The following is a 16,959-nucleotide window of genomic DNA, read 5'->3' as shown; positions in this document are numbered from 1 at the left end:
TCAGTCGAAACTAGTCTGAACAACAGCAAAGGATTTCAGGAATTCTCTAATCCAACTGCCCTATTATCCAAATGAATAAACTAAACCCTGGGACTCCGAATGACTTGCCCATAGTCGCATCATGAGTCAGCAGCAGAGAGAGTGGACCTGGTTTCAGATATTCTGAAAGTTAACCTGATCTTTTATATCAAGATCTCCAGTACTTGTTATTAAAAAGAGTTGAAAAGAAGGGGGAAATAAACAAATTATCATGGGAATTATGCAAATTCAATGATTTTAAAGTATTTCAATTTTATTTTATCAGGCCTCTTCAAAGGTATTGTTCTATAAACTTTTTCATCTTTAGTTTTTTTCTCTCTCTAGTCTGTAAACATTTTGCTTCTTTAACTTTCATCATCCCATTCAACTGCATCCCTAATGCAATTCTTTTCATTGTCAAACATTTTTTTAAAAATCTACAATCATGGTTTCCATTAGCAGATAACTCATCTATTCATTAGCATATTGCAATCTGGTTTCTATTAGTCTCACTCTTAAAAGTAGAACTCAGCCAAATCACGTATTTTGATTGAGAGATAGCAAATATTATTTTTATTGGAACTTGTATTATGCACTACTCATAGTAACAAGATATTTTGTGTATATCACTTAATTTATTCACCTAAAATAATTCAAGCACTATGTTCATTTTATCAAAGGAAAAACTGATGTTGAAATATTAAGTAGTATATTCATTATTGTTCACAGTTTATGTAATTATATAGATCATTGCTGGGTATCATTATTGTTTATAAATTTGTAACCTTCTTTCCTTCACATTATGTTTTATAAAATATTTTTTCATAAATTCCCCAAGACTCAATGAATTTCTTATTCTAATATACCAAATGTATTGTTACTAGCTGCTAAATCTAATAATCTCTTTTTCAGTGATAATGTCCAAAGTCAAAAGTAGTCAAATAAAAATCAATTAGAAATCATCAACTCTTTTTCTGTTCTGGTAGAGAGGGGAATTTAAGAGTGTGAGCTGCAGTCGGACATACCGGAGTTTGAACTTCATCTCTAGTACTTAAGGGACATGTGCAGCAGGAAGCAAATTTAGCTGTTCTCTGCTTTATTTACCTCATTTGTAAATTTGGAACATGACATCACTTCAAAAGATTATTGGGAACTTGACACGAGATAAAGTATGTAAAGAACTCAGTACAGTGTCTAACATATAAGAACTATTAATTTATACTTTACTCCCTCTACTGAAATGTTTACTTCGTTTGTCTTCTCTAGTTTGGTTTTAAAATTCCAACTCTCTGATTACTCTTTCTCAGCCTCTTAGCCCTTTGTGGCTGATTCTTCTTTGTTATTATAATCCGTATTTTTGCCTTTGACTTTTTCTTTCATCCCTCTGGCCATTTTCCTTAGATGATTTTACTAAGTCCATGGTTTCACCTGCCACTTCTGTGTGTATAGAATTATCACGTCTCTAATTATAACCTCTCTCCTGGGTATCTCTAAGCCCTTTTACAATTATTTCTCAAATAAGACATGAAATTCAACAAGAAATATATGCCTTGTCACCTTTTCCCCATTAAAAAATATTCTCCCAATTTTCAAAAAATAGACAAAATAGGAACCATAGTCGTCCAGAAATTTTCCAGTTCCTTACCTACTATCATCCAAACATGCCAAGAGGAAACACACTCCTGACAACTTGGTTTTCTTCTCTGTTGTTATCTTGTTCCTATTAGTTCAGAATCCAATATTATTCTATAGAACATGACAGTAGCTTACTACAGACTCAAAAAAAAATAGAAATCTGTGATCAGGTAGAGGTACATTTCAATATGAAATTAATATTTTAGATCTATTTCTAGCTATTGTGATACATTAATTGTTGACTTATAAGTAGAAAGGCTTTCTACTGTAGTACATTGTTTTGCCACAATATTTTACTAATTATTTCTCTGAAGAAATACAGTAGTAGCAGATACTGGAATAATATCAAGATTGCAGAGCTCTAAATCTCTTAAAAATGCTTTGTTACAAAAAAAAGAAGTACAACATTGTAATTATAATGTATTCTATTGTATGTAATTGTCCAAGTGTCATAGTCTTTTTTTTTTTTTTTTTTTTTTTTTTTTTTGAGAAGGAGTCTGGCTCTGTCGTCCAGGCTGGAGTGCAGTGGCCAGATCTCAGCTCACTGCAAGCTCCGCCTCCCGGGTTTACGCCATTCTCCTGCCTCAGCCTCCCGAGTAGCTGGGACTACAGGCGCCTGCCACCTCGCCTGGCTAGTTTTTTGTATTTTTTAGTAGAGACGGGGTTTCACCATGTTAGCCAGGATGGTCTCCATCTCCTGACCTCGTGATTCGCCCGTCTCGGCCTCCCAAAGTTTTGGGATTACAGGCTTGAGCCACCGCGCCCGGCCAATTCCACAAGAAAAAAGTATTTCTTTTTTGAGATGACTAAACGATATTGTAACCTGTGGAATAACACAGTGAGAAGCAAATTAAGCTCTCTAAAGTCACAACTAAATTTGTCATAATATCGAATTAATAAATGCCTTTGTGACCTTATTTTTGCATTGCTTCAATTCTGTTGTTGCTTATTCAGTAAACTTTAAAGCATGTATAACATACATCTTCATATTTAGTTATAAAAACCTCAAAATATCTTAAATTGAAAATTTATCAGAATGGTAATTCAATAAGAGATTAAAGGTAATATGTTATTACATATTTCAACATTTTGCTGATAGTGTAATAATTGTTGAAATGAGCTAAAATCTAATCGAAATCAAGACAGACACCAATACCTAAGCACAAAACACAAGACCTTCAGTGTCTTGATTTCTTTACTTCACTGTCGCATCTACTATTTCTAGCAGGTCCATAGAAGTTTGTAAATCCACATATAACTAAAATTTCTTTGGCAATAAAATGTTTTTCTTTCCAGCAAGCACCCTTTGAAATGATTTTAACACACCAGAGAGCACTTCTATCCATTCCCAGAAGAAATTCAACGTCTTCTTCAAGACTTTATGATCCTCATATTATTTGCTATTGAGCAGACAATAACAAGAAGCTATTCTGAAATCTAATGAGTGCTTTAGGTTTTTTTGTTTGTTTGTTTGTTTTTCCTCACTAGGCTAAAGCTATAAATAGAAAGCTCAAAATTTTACATTTATATCTTGTTCAGAGCAGATGTGCATTTTAATGTAGACAACCTGAAATCCATCTGCTATTTATGTGAGACCCTACACAAAGAGTTCTTTAATGTTTAGAGTTACTAAAATATGAAGCTTGCTTGGCAGATTGAGGAAATAGAATTTTTATCATCTCAGAATATGGGTAAAACATCCAAAATACTTTGTCCTTTTTTTGGCTAGCAGCCTTGTAAGGTAACAGATGTAGTATGACATTTAAAAATCTGAAGAGAATGAGCAATTAAAATGATTATTTTAAAAACAGCACTGTCAGCGCTGTTTGTTGTTAATATGTCTATATGTTTGTGTAAATACATATGTAATATGATATATGTGTAATACATATCATAAAATACATGCATATGCAATTTATAATATGTGTGTATATATTTGTACACAAATATATATTTCCTGAGAACGTGCTCAATAGCTGCACTCACTTATGGATGTGTATTAGAAAAGGGTGAAACTGTTTCTCAAGAAGCCATGTGTTTATTGGATTTTAACGCAATAGATATTTGGAATAAATGACTCTAAAATAAAATCATAAGCTTAGAATTTGAAACAAGAAATGGAGGCCATAAAATGACATCAGATGTTTTCTAAATGAATATTAATGATATAAAGATGGTTTGCAATGCTGGCTCTGCAGTCAGTTTATCTGGATTTAAATCTCAGTTCCACCATTTACCAGCTGTTGGGTTTTGGATGAGCTACTTAAACTTTCTTCTAAAATTATTCTAAGTGTTCAGATCTAATTCGGTATTTCTTTCTGGGTATAAGAGAGGTCTACATGTTTTAATCTCTTACAGACAGTAGGAATGGGAGGGATGTGATGGGTTCTGGCCAGTAAGCTGTGAGTGGAAGCAATGTGTGCCCAGTTTGGGTAAGCCATTTCATAGCTGCTATGAGCTCTCCATGTTTACTCCTTCCTTCCACAGTGACACTGAAAGCTAAGAATTGGATAAGAGGAGTCACAAGCAATGGTCTTTCTTAATTTATGAAGAAAAGGGGTGCATATGGCTTATTGTTCTGCAGGCTGTATAAAAAGCATGACACCAGCATCCAATTCGTGAGGGTTTCAGGTTCCTTCCACTCCCGGTGGAAGGTGAAGGGGTGCCAGAACATGCAGAGATTACGTGGTGAAAGAGATCAGCCTGATCCTTGAGTGAAAATATATGGAGAATAACAATAAACATCTAATATGAGTATGAAATAAATCTTGATTGTGTTAAACTGCTGAGAGTTTGGAACTAATTTATAACTTTGCCTAATGTACTCATTGTGTACTATAGTTTGGGTGTTGGTCGCCCAAATTGCCTGTTGAAATTTGATCCCCATGTTGGAGGTGGAGCCTAAGGGGAGATTTCTAGGTCCTAAGGGAAGATTCCTCATGAGTCACTTCCCAGGGTAATGAGTGAGTTCTTGCTCTTGCTCACAAGAGTTAATTGTTAAAAAGAGCTTGGTACCTCTTGCTTTCTCTTGCTTCTTCTCTTGCCATGTGATCGCTGCACACACTGGCTCCCCTTCACCTTCCACCATAGATGGAAGCAGCCTGAAGCCTTCACTAGAAGCTGAGGCTGGTGCCAAGCTTCTTGTACAATCTACAGAAACATGGGCCAAATATACCTCTTTTCTTTATAAGTTACCCAGTCTCGGATATTCCTTTAAGATAATAAAAATAATATAAGATCTGTGCCTTGATTTTCCCATCTATAACTAGGATAATAACAGTACCTAGTTAGTTGGATGGTAGTCAGCAAAATTTTATTGAACTAAGAGATTAGCATAACTTTGTAATTCCTATTAATAAAACTGGTTTATATATCCTTTACTTAATTGATTTTAAATTCTAAAACATTTCATGTGTCATAAAGTCCAACAATATACACTGAGTTCACACTTTCTGCAATGCCTACCATCTCAAGTTAAAAAAAAAAAGTCTCAAATATTGCCTTAATATAAAATGGCTCGAATAAGGCATATAATATTTTTGTCATATAAAATATTGTATATTGACAGCAATATCCCAGTGGCTGATTTATTGATAATATCTTTGACCTTTAGAACCTTTTTTTTTCTATTATATATAAGGAAATACAAACTAGGTAACAGGAAGAAACGAGAAAAGGTAGAAAGAGACAATAGTGAAGACTGGTCGACACTGGAGTACAAAAGATTACTGCAGGATTGTTCTATGAAGCTGATTACAGCAGCTTTATCTTATCAAGCTTTGGCATTGAAGACCATGTGAATTCATCTACAACCCTGGTAGTGAAATAAGAACATTTTTTGTTTCTGAAATTTTAAGCTCTTTGCGGACACACTTTTTACTTAATCTGCATGACATCAGAGAAAGGTATTATTTTCTATACTTTACAGATAATGAAAATATACCACAAACCACAGGAAGAATAAAGAGTCACTGTTTACCCAAAGGCATTGACTCCACGGGGAAAACAACTCTGAGGTCTTCGTTTCCATTCAGTTGTTCATTTATTGCTAACTCTCACATTGTAAGCAAGAGACAAATATGAAAAGAACAGATTTTCAAGGCAGACAAAAAGAAAACATTTTCTCTGGAGGAGCAAAGAATTTTTACATTATTTTCATTTTGCTAAACTTTAGGGAACAATTTGACCAAAGAAAGAAGAAAAAGTGGATTAGCAGATCTCATGGACCGACAGTCTCTGGATGGTAGGAGATCCATTTAGCAGAAATAAAAATGAGAATACAATGTTTCTGATGTATTTAATTTGGAGAAAAACATTTTCATGTTCTTTCAATAAACAAAGTTAATCACATTACATTTTACTTCTGGTAAAAGAATATTAATTAAATTGATTATGTTCACATTAGAGAACAATATAACATATCATAGTCAAATAACATTTATGTTTATATTCATTATTACAAGCACTAAAAGGAAATAAATAGTGTTGTGGCAAATACTACTTAAACAGGCAGAGTCTCCCATATCTGGAAATTTATCATCTATACTGCTAGAGAGAGTTAAGGATATTTTAATAGTATTTAATTAACTAAAATTTAAGAGATTATTGCTTTCAGCCATTTAAAAATTATTAATTGAACATTGACTACAGGCTTGGTCTGTGTTTACCATTATCCATTAAGAGCTTGTTATTTAATTGGGGAAATCCAAGTCAAGATATAGTAAATATCCAAGAAACTTATCAAATATTTGAATAAAAATCATGGCACCCATATTTTATGGTGTATTTATAGTATTATTCATAAAACACTAAGAAAAACTATTAATATCCACCTCCAAAAACATGGAAACAATTTCCCATTTTCAAAATTATTAATATTCCCATCAAATAAATGCTATTTGGAACTATCTTATTGGAAATAAATAAAATACCCTCTATCCAATAATGATATCTTTGAAGAAATGAGTATCCTCATATACTTACAGTGCTATTATAAATAACTAGAATTTCTGGAACTATTGTTTTACATATACTAGAAAATCTTAAAATTTTACATTCCAGTTAAAACATATATTCGATATTTAGTAATTCATGCTAAATTATCATAAATATTTCCAAAGATGTGGATAAAATAAGCCTCACTGAAAATATATTTATATAAAATAATGAAACAAGTAAAATGTTCATATCCACATTATAAACTGATACGAGGAAATTCTGTTCTGTCTAAAAATGATACAGAACAATGTGTAAAGACATGCAAAATGATTATAACTTATAATAAAACATAACTGAGATGATTTTTAAAATAATTCAGTAAAAACCCAGAGAAATCAAACTCAGTGTGGATAAAGGCACCAAAAAAGTGGAATGAATAAAGTCACATACACTAGACTATGAAGAAAAATCATGTTTTGGAAAAGCTATCCACACAATACAAGAATTTTTAATTGAAGAAAAATTCACTGGAAAAGGTACAGAGATAGCAATAATTATATAGTGTACATAAAATAAAAAGAACCATGGTTTACTTTGAATGAAAATGAATGATTGGAAGGAGAAGGAAAGGGGAGAATATAATTAAGATTATTACAGCTAGCATTTATTGAACCTTACTATGCGGCAAGAATTGTGGTAAACACTTTAAATACACTTACTTATTTAAATACCTACCACTATTCATTGAGGTAGGTAAGTACTTCTAACCCTATTTAACAGGACAAAGTGCAGGGAAATGGTTGACTGAGAGTTCTGGAGGCAACTTGCCTTCTTTCCCATCTCAGCTCCTCTACTATTGGCTGTGAAAGCTTATCAAGTTACATAGCTGCTGTATGACTCACATTAAAATAATGACAATAACAGTACCTAGCTCAACAACTGCTATAAAAATTAAGTAACTTAACACATATAATGTTATGATACTCTCTAGTAAATGGTAAATGCTATAAAATTTTAATTTTTTAAAAAAATTTTTGTATATAATTATTACAGGTACATAATAGGTACATATATTTATGCAGTATATGTGATGTTTTTATACAGGCATGTAATGTGTAACTATCAAAACAGGGTAATTGGGATATAAATTGATTCTTAAAAATTCTAAGTAACGCTCAAGGTAACACTACTAGTAAATAAATTGCAGAATGGGGACTTGAAGCCAGATCTGTGTGATCACAAAGCCTGGGCTCATAAGTACCATGCTGTCTCCTTGGTTCATACCCACAGGCTACACTGAAATGCCTTCTCGTACCTTGGAAATAAGGGAAAATGTCTTTTCCTCTCATTTGATACACAATCAGAACAGAAGCACGAAAGAGCTCTTTGAAGAAGAGAATGGTTTTGAGACCTCAGGCTTCCCACACCCTGAGAAAGGTTCTGTGTTTGTAAAGAAATCATGTGTTAATCAGCAGAGACTTACCAGCTTCTGAAACCAAAAGAAGAGCATCCCAGAGAAAGTATGCATGGAAGCACCGAGAAGCACAGAGGGAATCAAAGCCAAATGGCTGTATGTATCCCATCTTCATTGGCTGAATCCTTCGAGGCTTCAGCCTGCTGTGAAAAAACATTTCATTCATTCCACAGTTTGATTCACCTGGTTCTTCTTTGGCTTCTCACGACGATCTATCTTCAGAAAAAAGTGCAGTGACCATGCCACATGAATATGGAAGTCTTTGTAACACATTTTCATTATATTTTCATGCTCATTGATTTTCTGAACCAATCTTGTTAATATGAATAATTGAAGTTGACCGCATATTTTATTGTTTAAACCACAGTACTTTAAGAGTTAAAAAGAGCCCAATCAATGCCATGGGAAAACAGCCTGAAAACAACTCTCATGGGAAATTTGGGGCTTATTGTCAGGCTAGGTCAATATGACTTAATGCCTGAGATTTTAAAATATTCTCTCTATCCTCACTCCTTTCCCAAATTCAGTTTTTCAACATATAGACTGTATAGCCTAATATACGCAGGGTAATTGTTCTTGAATTAAGGTAATGCTTGATATGATGTAAATGATGGCTGTGTGATCCTGGATAAGGTACATAATGCTTTAAGCTATAATTTCCCCAGTTTTCAATTGCAAATAATGATACCTATCTGTAAGAATTTATATACAACACACACACACATATTTACATACGTATACATACACATACACATAAATATGTTAGTCCAGTGAATACTCAAAAACTGGTAGCTGTTATTAGATCTCATGACTTCAATGCCACTCTCTGAGGCCACTTGTGATTCAGGCAGTTGACTTTTCTCAGGCAACAGTGCACTGTTCCACTGTGTGCTTTTTTCAAACTTCTACATCTGCTATGTTCCAAGAACAGTCAGTCCTCTATGTATTAATATGGTGAGAACAAAGCCATGTACCTCAGTTCTACCTTCCACCAACAGTTGGCAATAGTAGTTGGTTTCATAATAATTTGGATGTATAACTAAATATACTTGTGAACTACCTTTAAGTAGATAAAATGTTTGTAAGTATGGATGTTTCTGTTTTATGCTAGAAGCATTGTCATATGTAGATTGTCTGACTGGGAACAGGCCATTTGTGGAAGAGGGAATAAAAATCCTTAGGGATGAGATTTCACCTAGGGAAAAATAACTTTTCAACTGTAGATGATGTTTCCTAATTACAGGAAATTTTGAGGATGCATAAAATTTGAAGGCATTGGGAGTGCAATTGGAAGGCCTGGATGACTAGAATTCCAATAAAAGGACTCCCCAGTGAGTGATTATAGAAAAAAACAGAAAAGACCTTTGGAGAAACCTATAGTTAAAAAGTGATAAAAGGAGCGAGAAAACCCGGCAAAGACAAAAATAGGGCAGAGATGTAAGGTACAAAACACTATCAAGTGTAGTGTCACTGAAGTCAGGGAAAGTGGACGATGAATGTGCAAAGGACTTGTAAGAAAAGCAATAACAAGAAGAGCGTGGCACCTTCTCTGTTGTTACAACCCTTTTTTAGTGTCTGGTAACTTCTGAGAAATATGGCATTCATTTGCCAAAATCTATTGGAGGGAAAATATAATGTTGAGTCAAGATTTCTACTATTTTGTGATAAATGGTTTTAAGTGATAAGTGAAAACCTGTCTTTTTTTTGCTGAAAAGCTCACTGATACTTTGATTATGATATTAAGGAGGTTTATCGTAGACTGTGTGTAGTACCTTAGAGAGCCTGTGGCAGTGATGCAGATTTGAAGGATCCATGGCTAGACTAATTGAGGTTTTCTTAAATATTATATGGCTGTGTGGAGATGGCATCTTGAGTCAACCAGGATCCAGAAATCCTACAGAAATGCTTAAATAGTCACACTCACAGCTAGTAAGGATACTTGAGGTCTCTCAGCTTTAGGACTGGTATATATTATGTGCAAAATGCCTTTTATAATCATTGCTGAATAGTTTAACAAGCTCTGGCAGGTCTCTAATAAATGTGGATTTTTTTTTGGAGAGGTATTGAAATACTAAGTGGCAGTAATTGTGCTTTTTTTTTTTTTTTTTAAGAAAGCACACCATGTATATCCACATTTAGAATAAGAATAGTTACTCCTATATAGAATATATGCCATGTTGGCCAGGAGTATATGCCATGCTTATGGCACATTTTTAAAAGTTTTAATTCTTTTTATTTAAAGAAAAATACCATAAAATATATTGTTTTCCATGGAAATTTGCCAATCTCTTTTTTCCTTCTAGCTTTTTTTTGTCCTTTGCCTACGTGACTGTTAAATTGCACAAAATCTAAATTCTTATCCATGTTTGTTTGACATTTGAATTCTAAAAGAACATATGAATATATGAAACAAGTTTTAATAAAATTTTATCATTAAAAACCAATTATTATTCATATTTCATTTAAATCTAGTTAATGCAGAATGTATTCATAAAGAGAAGCAATCCACAAAAAAAAAACTGCTATTACTGTATTCTAAATAAACTTGATATCAACTGGACCAAATTTTAATATTATCTACAATTAAGAAATGGTGGGCCTTTAGGATATTTACAATTTCATTATCAAGAAGCGCATTCTTTTCTCCAAGTAAATGTTTTATTGCCATATAATTCTAAATTGCTTATACAAATTCTGTTACAAAACCCACATTCTTTTCTTGATAATTCAAATAATTTGGAAAAAAACAGAGTACTCATTGTTTCAGAAATATAGTTTATGTACATTTTTATTGAAGTTTATAATTGTTTAATTTTTCCAGATGTTTGGTAGTTTTGAAATGGTTCTGTTACTATCAGATTATATGCATTATTTATAATGTGTACATATTCATTATTCAACATATGTTCTTGCTTCAGTTAATGTTAGACTATCCCCTATATTTGTTTTTAAAAGGCTTACCAGCATTATAATAAACTAACTCAGATTTTCCTTGTTCCTCCTAACTTAGCCACTTCCAAAGCTGTGTGACCACAAGCAACCTACTTAACCTCTAAAAGCCTTCTATTCCTCATCTGTAAAATGCGGTCATCATTAACTTGCAGAGACTTTGTGAATGTTCAATGTAACGTCCACCATGCACTTGGTGAAAGTTAGGTGCTGAATATTGCTGGCTGTTAGCAGTAAATGAAATTGAGGTCAGCAAAGTCTGCTCTCCTTCTAAAAAGATATCAAGAAAGAAGTAGCTAGTGATCGTAGCTTTTCCTATTTTCACCATGAAAATATTGACTATGTACATCATTGACAAAGTCTTTTACTGACCCTATGATACTCACTCAATGCTTTGATATATGCCACACATGCTGAGATTAGAACAGTCATGCAGTTTTCTAACAATCGCACTTTAGACTCACAGAGTCAGATAAAAAGAGATTTTATCAAGCCAGTCAAAAGATCTGTTGATCTGTATAAAAATATTACTTAAGCATAAATTTTCATTAAACTTTCCCAAATGTAACACTTAAATTTGTGAGAATGAAAAATAGGTATCTGAAGAAATAGATGATCAGTCTCCTAAAACAAAATTTAAAATTCTTTGTCTCCTTCAATAGATTTGTTTTGGCGCTGACCTAATTTCTATGCTAATTCATAGGGTTTACGATTGCTTTATTCTTTGCACAGCCTGTATTTTTTCCTTCTTTCAAATCTCCCAGGGACTGACTCCAGGAAGTAAGTCATATGCATCATCAATAAACCGCATTTAGTTAACTGTTCTTTATTCGGCAACTCCTGATCCACTTTGTGGATTTTCTATGCCCTTCATTTCTTTCCCTCCTCAATCCCACCACCTTTCTTTTGATGATTTCACTGCTCATTATCACCTCTACCAGAAGTGAGAAGAAAGAATGTGGAATTAAAATGAGTTGAAAATGACTTTTAAAATTTATTTTCAGGATAAGGAGGAAAAGTTGAAAATGTTAGCTAAAATTAGGCCTGGGGTTTTCTAATGACTTCATACAGTTATTTTTATCCCTGTTAAAGTGATGCTAATTGAGTTCTGAAATGAAAGGACCCTTCCACCCTATCTTATTCTTTCCTATTGGAATATATAAGGAAAGAGGAGAAATGTCAAATCTATTTACACAAAGTTTTCTAAAGCATAAAGTAGTCATTAGGACAGAATAATGCTTACAAAGGTCCTATTTATGAGTTGCACAGTACAGCACTAAATGTTTCAGAATACAAGTTTTATAGTGAATTAACTCATTTGCACCCTCTTCATGCAAGTGTGTAAATGTATGTTTATTTACTAACTGTCCGGCTTTCTTAGCAAGAGGCCTCACTGTTGATTCCCTATTAGTGTCACTATTAATTTCTGAATAGTGTAGGGAAATGAAGTAGGAGTTTTTAATTTTGTGTGATATACTTAAAAAGTAATTAGTACTTCAGTAATTACTTAAAAATATTTGTAAATATTTGCAAATTTGAACAAAGGAATAAAATAAAATAAAGTTTAGAGTAACTCTTAAGATCAAGGCTTTTGATCTTAAACATAGATGGTTTAAAAAATATACTGGTTTTATAAGTTATCCTCTAATATCAGAGTAATCATGAGGTTAAATTCTAGTACTATTATAAGAAATGGGAATATTTTCATAATTTGAGTCAGCTATAAGTCATCTTTCTTACTGTCAACTAACATGCAAAATGAGGGCTAACTAGGTGATCCCTAAAATCACCCAAGGCTTTTCAGTACTTTCAAGTATACACACAGCTATGCACACATTATATATTTTACATGTATACATTGGGAGAAGATTTAAGTTAGCCACACAGCTTAGACAAGTTGTGTCCACATGTATGTATCTATTTAGGAAGTAGTAATGGACTAAAGAATCCTTTCCTTCAAAAAGGCATCATATAACACATCTGTGCCTCCAGTTTTGTTTTGTTTTTTAATTTTAAATGAGTGATAAATGTTTGTTGAATAGAAATACATTTAAAAGTGTGTGGGCCCTTTATTTTCTCATTCAGATGAGAAAGGCATACCAGAGTAGAAAGATCACATATTTTGAAGGTCACAGATCAGGCTCTGGACAAGCATGTTATGTATGCCTATAAAGCTGGTATAATAATAACCATATTATAAAACTGCTATGAGTATTAACTAAATTACATATGTCAAGCACCTAGTAGCATGTTTGAAACATAATTGACACTAGATAACCAATCTATCATTTCTCAAATGTTGTATTGGTTTTTCAGATGTAATCATCCTCTTAAACTTGATGATTGAATCAAAACAGAATAGAGATATAATATTTCATTGTGTATATATATATTTATTATATGTTACATTTAGATGTGGTATATTTTACACTTTTACATAGGTACCAATATATTAATGACATATTTTGTGTACACACATACATATATTTTAATTCATCAGAAGGAACTTCTAATTTTAAATATTCTATTAACAAGACAAAAAAAAAAAAAAAAATGGCCTTAAAATAAGGTAATATTCTAAACTTATATTTATTTGCAATTATGAATTAACCAGAACATGTATATGGTTATGGCTTAAATATCTGTGTATATAGAGAGTACATGAAACTTTGTGTATACCACACTACTGTTAAACTAATCTAAATAGTGGAAGCAGAATTAATTGAGAAATACAAATAAAATTACCTGTAAAGCATAGTGCTTCAAAAAAATTTTTAAAAAGATTTAAAACATAAAAAGTTTAACAATGGTATCTTTTATTCTTACCCTTTTTTTTTTTTTTTTTTTTTTTTTGAGACGGAGTCTTGCTCTGTAGCCCAGGCTGGAGTGTAGTGGCGCGATCTCAGCTCACTGCAAGCTCCACCTCCCGGGTTCACACCATTCTCCTGCCTCAGCTTCCCAAGTAGCTGGGACTATAGGCACCCACCACCACGCCTGGCTAATTTTTTATTTTTTTATTTTTTAGTAGAGACGGGGTTTTACCATGTTGCCCAGGCTGGTCTCGAACTCCTGAGCTCAGACGATCCGCCCGCCTCAGCCTCCCAAAGTGCTAGGATTACAGGTGTGAGCCACCACGCCCAGGCAAAGATGGTATCTTGATATATACTTATAATCATGCTTACATCTTTATAGTGGAGATAATAAAATTACAAACAGAAGGCTTGCAGTAAATGAAAAATAGTATCTTTTAGTGATAGAATGCAATAAGTAATAATCAAGATAACCTGTGTATCAGCATGCAGTGTCTGTTAATGCCAGATATGAGGTAAGCCATTTCATGCATATACGTGCATGAAGTGTGTCGGGGTCTTTTTTTATGAAATTGAAAGAGAGAAGTTTGATGACGTGTCTAAAGTCACACAGAACTTAGCAACAACCCAGAGAATGTCATCCACTCCTCTGGCTCAGCTCAGTACACCATCTATCCTGTTGTTTTCCTTGTCTATAGGAAAAATAGGCTTGGGAGGCATATAATCTAACTGTTCTTCTAGATCGATTTTTACAAAACACCTGGGAAGCAGGCCCAGAGCAATTGAGACGTCTAAGAAGTTCTTAAGTATTATTTTCAAGGGACTAATAGCATAGAAGCTTTCTGAGTCATCGTTAGAAATATGTGACACCAGAAGGTAGGTCACAGGTTGGCATCATAAGGAATAAGAGTTTGGAAATGCTTTCACAATGCCCAGAGAAAGGATACATGGGAAGAACGAAGCCTATTTAGTCCTTTTTATTTTATTTAAGCCCAATTCAGGTGTAAACATGTGTAAAACGTTGTTCGGATTTTCAGAGAGGAAAGATAATAACAAGTAGGTCAGTGAATGGTTTGAAATGTGGCGTGTAAGGTATTGTTCAATATTATGACAAGATCTCCCAGTCTTGAGGACAAACTTCCATGCAGGGACTTTGCAATCACCATAGTCACTTAAAGCAAATGTGGTTGTTAGTGTCATTCCAAACATTATTTTTCAAGATGTGTTCAATTCTTGTGTTTCCACTTACATGAAGAACTTTTGTTATAACTCATGTTTATGCTTTTTAGAAACACTCTAGAGAATAATTATGGCCAAATGGGTATATTTAATTTCTTTTCAACTTAATAAAGGGAGGTATGGTAATAACCCTTTCCATAGAGACCAGCTGGGTGATAGGGTCAGAAGACGAAGATTCTGCTGGTGTGGGCTGGGGGAACATTTTAAAAGGAAGTGCATCTGTACTACAAGCATCCACTGCAAAGCAGGGAAAGGGAGAGTAAGGGGCCAGGGAAAATGAAAGACTTGAGATATAATTACAAAGAGAAAATGTCACTTCACTTGGACTATCATCATAAACAATGGCTCCTGTGCAATGTCCTTATAACAAAGTAAAATTAAGAAAATGGCTCCCTATGTTTCCACGGTGGATGATCTTAACTTGTTGGAGAGGGCATGACCTGTGAGCGGATAAACAGCCCACTCTGCTGCTCTGTCTAGATGGAGAATTGTTTCAGATTGCAGGTCCTCTGACTGCTGACAGATTGCCTAACTCTGGCCGTGGGCCTCCAACTTCGGGAAGCTGTGGGTATTGTGTAAAGATGTAAGTTAAACACATTTCAGAAGCAGCTTGGTACTGATTTGGGGAGTCAAGTATGTTTCAACTACAGACCTCAAAGTAAATATTTACCAATTATGGCAAAAGTTCAGCTGTAGGGCAGAACCAGCAGCTAAAAAGCACAAGGAGAGGGATCATGCTTCCCTGACTGCAGTTTGTTTACCAACCTTCAACTCAGATGTGCATGTTCCTCTGAGAGTGTGTGTGTATGTAGTGGGGGCCGGGGGTGGGGGGGCGGTGGCAGTGGTTGGGGGCTGAGGCTTACCACTTCAACCACTTCATCAGTGCTCCATTTTCACTGTAAAGAGTTTGAAGGAACTGATTTTACCAGCCAGTGAATCCAACCAATATAATTTGAACAATTATATGCCAAATTTGTATATAGAGAGACTTGTGAACTCCATGTACAGCCCCATTTGCACAATAACAAGCTGTTACCCACCAGGTGTTTTGATGTTGTGTGTTGTCCATATTTAGGACTCTGTCTTTAGGATTAGTAGAAATGAGGAGAAAATAAGAAGGATCAGAAACAAAACAGTTAACTCAGCCAAGTAATTTATATTCTAGGTAGCATTTGGTGGAAGAGGAAAATTGAAGTAGTTCCTACAGAAAGCATATAGAAATCAGGTATCAAAGATCTTTTTTCATTCTAGGCTCAGTCACTGGTCATCAGTATGTGAGGTTTTATGTTTAGGACCGTGCAGAGGATATCTGGAAGCCTAGCGATGAAGAGAAATGTCTTCTCAAGGAAAGGATGAATCATGGGCTTTTCCATTACTTATATGGCAACCTGCAGATCAAAAAGTGTTTCAGAGGCTTAATGTACTGGAGTAACCCACTAGCCTTGATTTTATAAATGAGGAAACAGAAGCCCAGGCGTTATGGGATTATTCCATGTTACATAGCTATTCAGTGTCAAAGCCATAGGGGATATGCAAGCATTTGGCAACACATTGTTCCACAATTCCTTTACCAAGGACCAGTTTTCCAGTAGGCAATCCAGGAGAAAGAAAGAGAGAGAGAAAGGGAGAGGCAGGGAGGGAGGGAGAGAGGGCGGGAGGGATGGAGGGAGGGAGGAAGGAATGAAGGGAGGGAAGGAAGGAAGGAAGGAAGGAAGGAAGGAAGGAAGGAAGGAAGGAAGGAAGGAAGGAAGGAAGGAAGAGGGGAAGAGGGGAGGGAAAGAAGGAAGGACTAATTTGAAAAATAACCAATTTTTTACCTAGGCTTCAGTGAATCCCTCCCCCTCCCCACACCAATTTACCACTTAGATAAATGTGTTAAAAATTACTTGCAGGCAG

General features: G+C 34.4%; 1 long non-coding RNA gene across 1 annotated transcript; it reads left to right on the top strand.

The window, feature by feature from the left end:
• The first annotated feature begins 5,098 nt into the window (after window positions 1-5,098).
• Window positions 5,099-8,364, top strand: LOC126940567 (uncharacterized). The gene is made up of 2 exons (XR_007720809.1): window positions 5,099-5,558; window positions 8,067-8,364. It is a non-coding gene; the product is annotated as an uncharacterized LOC126940567 (long non-coding RNA).
• Window positions 8,365-16,959: the final 8,595 nt, after the last annotated feature.

The sequence above is a fragment of the Macaca thibetana genome, chromosome 17 (assembly GCF_024542745.1).
Source record: "Macaca thibetana thibetana isolate TM-01 chromosome 17, ASM2454274v1, whole genome shotgun sequence".
Classification (NCBI taxonomy): Eukaryota; Metazoa; Chordata; class Mammalia; order Primates; family Cercopithecidae; genus Macaca; species Macaca thibetana.
This window is presented reverse-complemented; position numbering and strand designations above follow the sequence as displayed.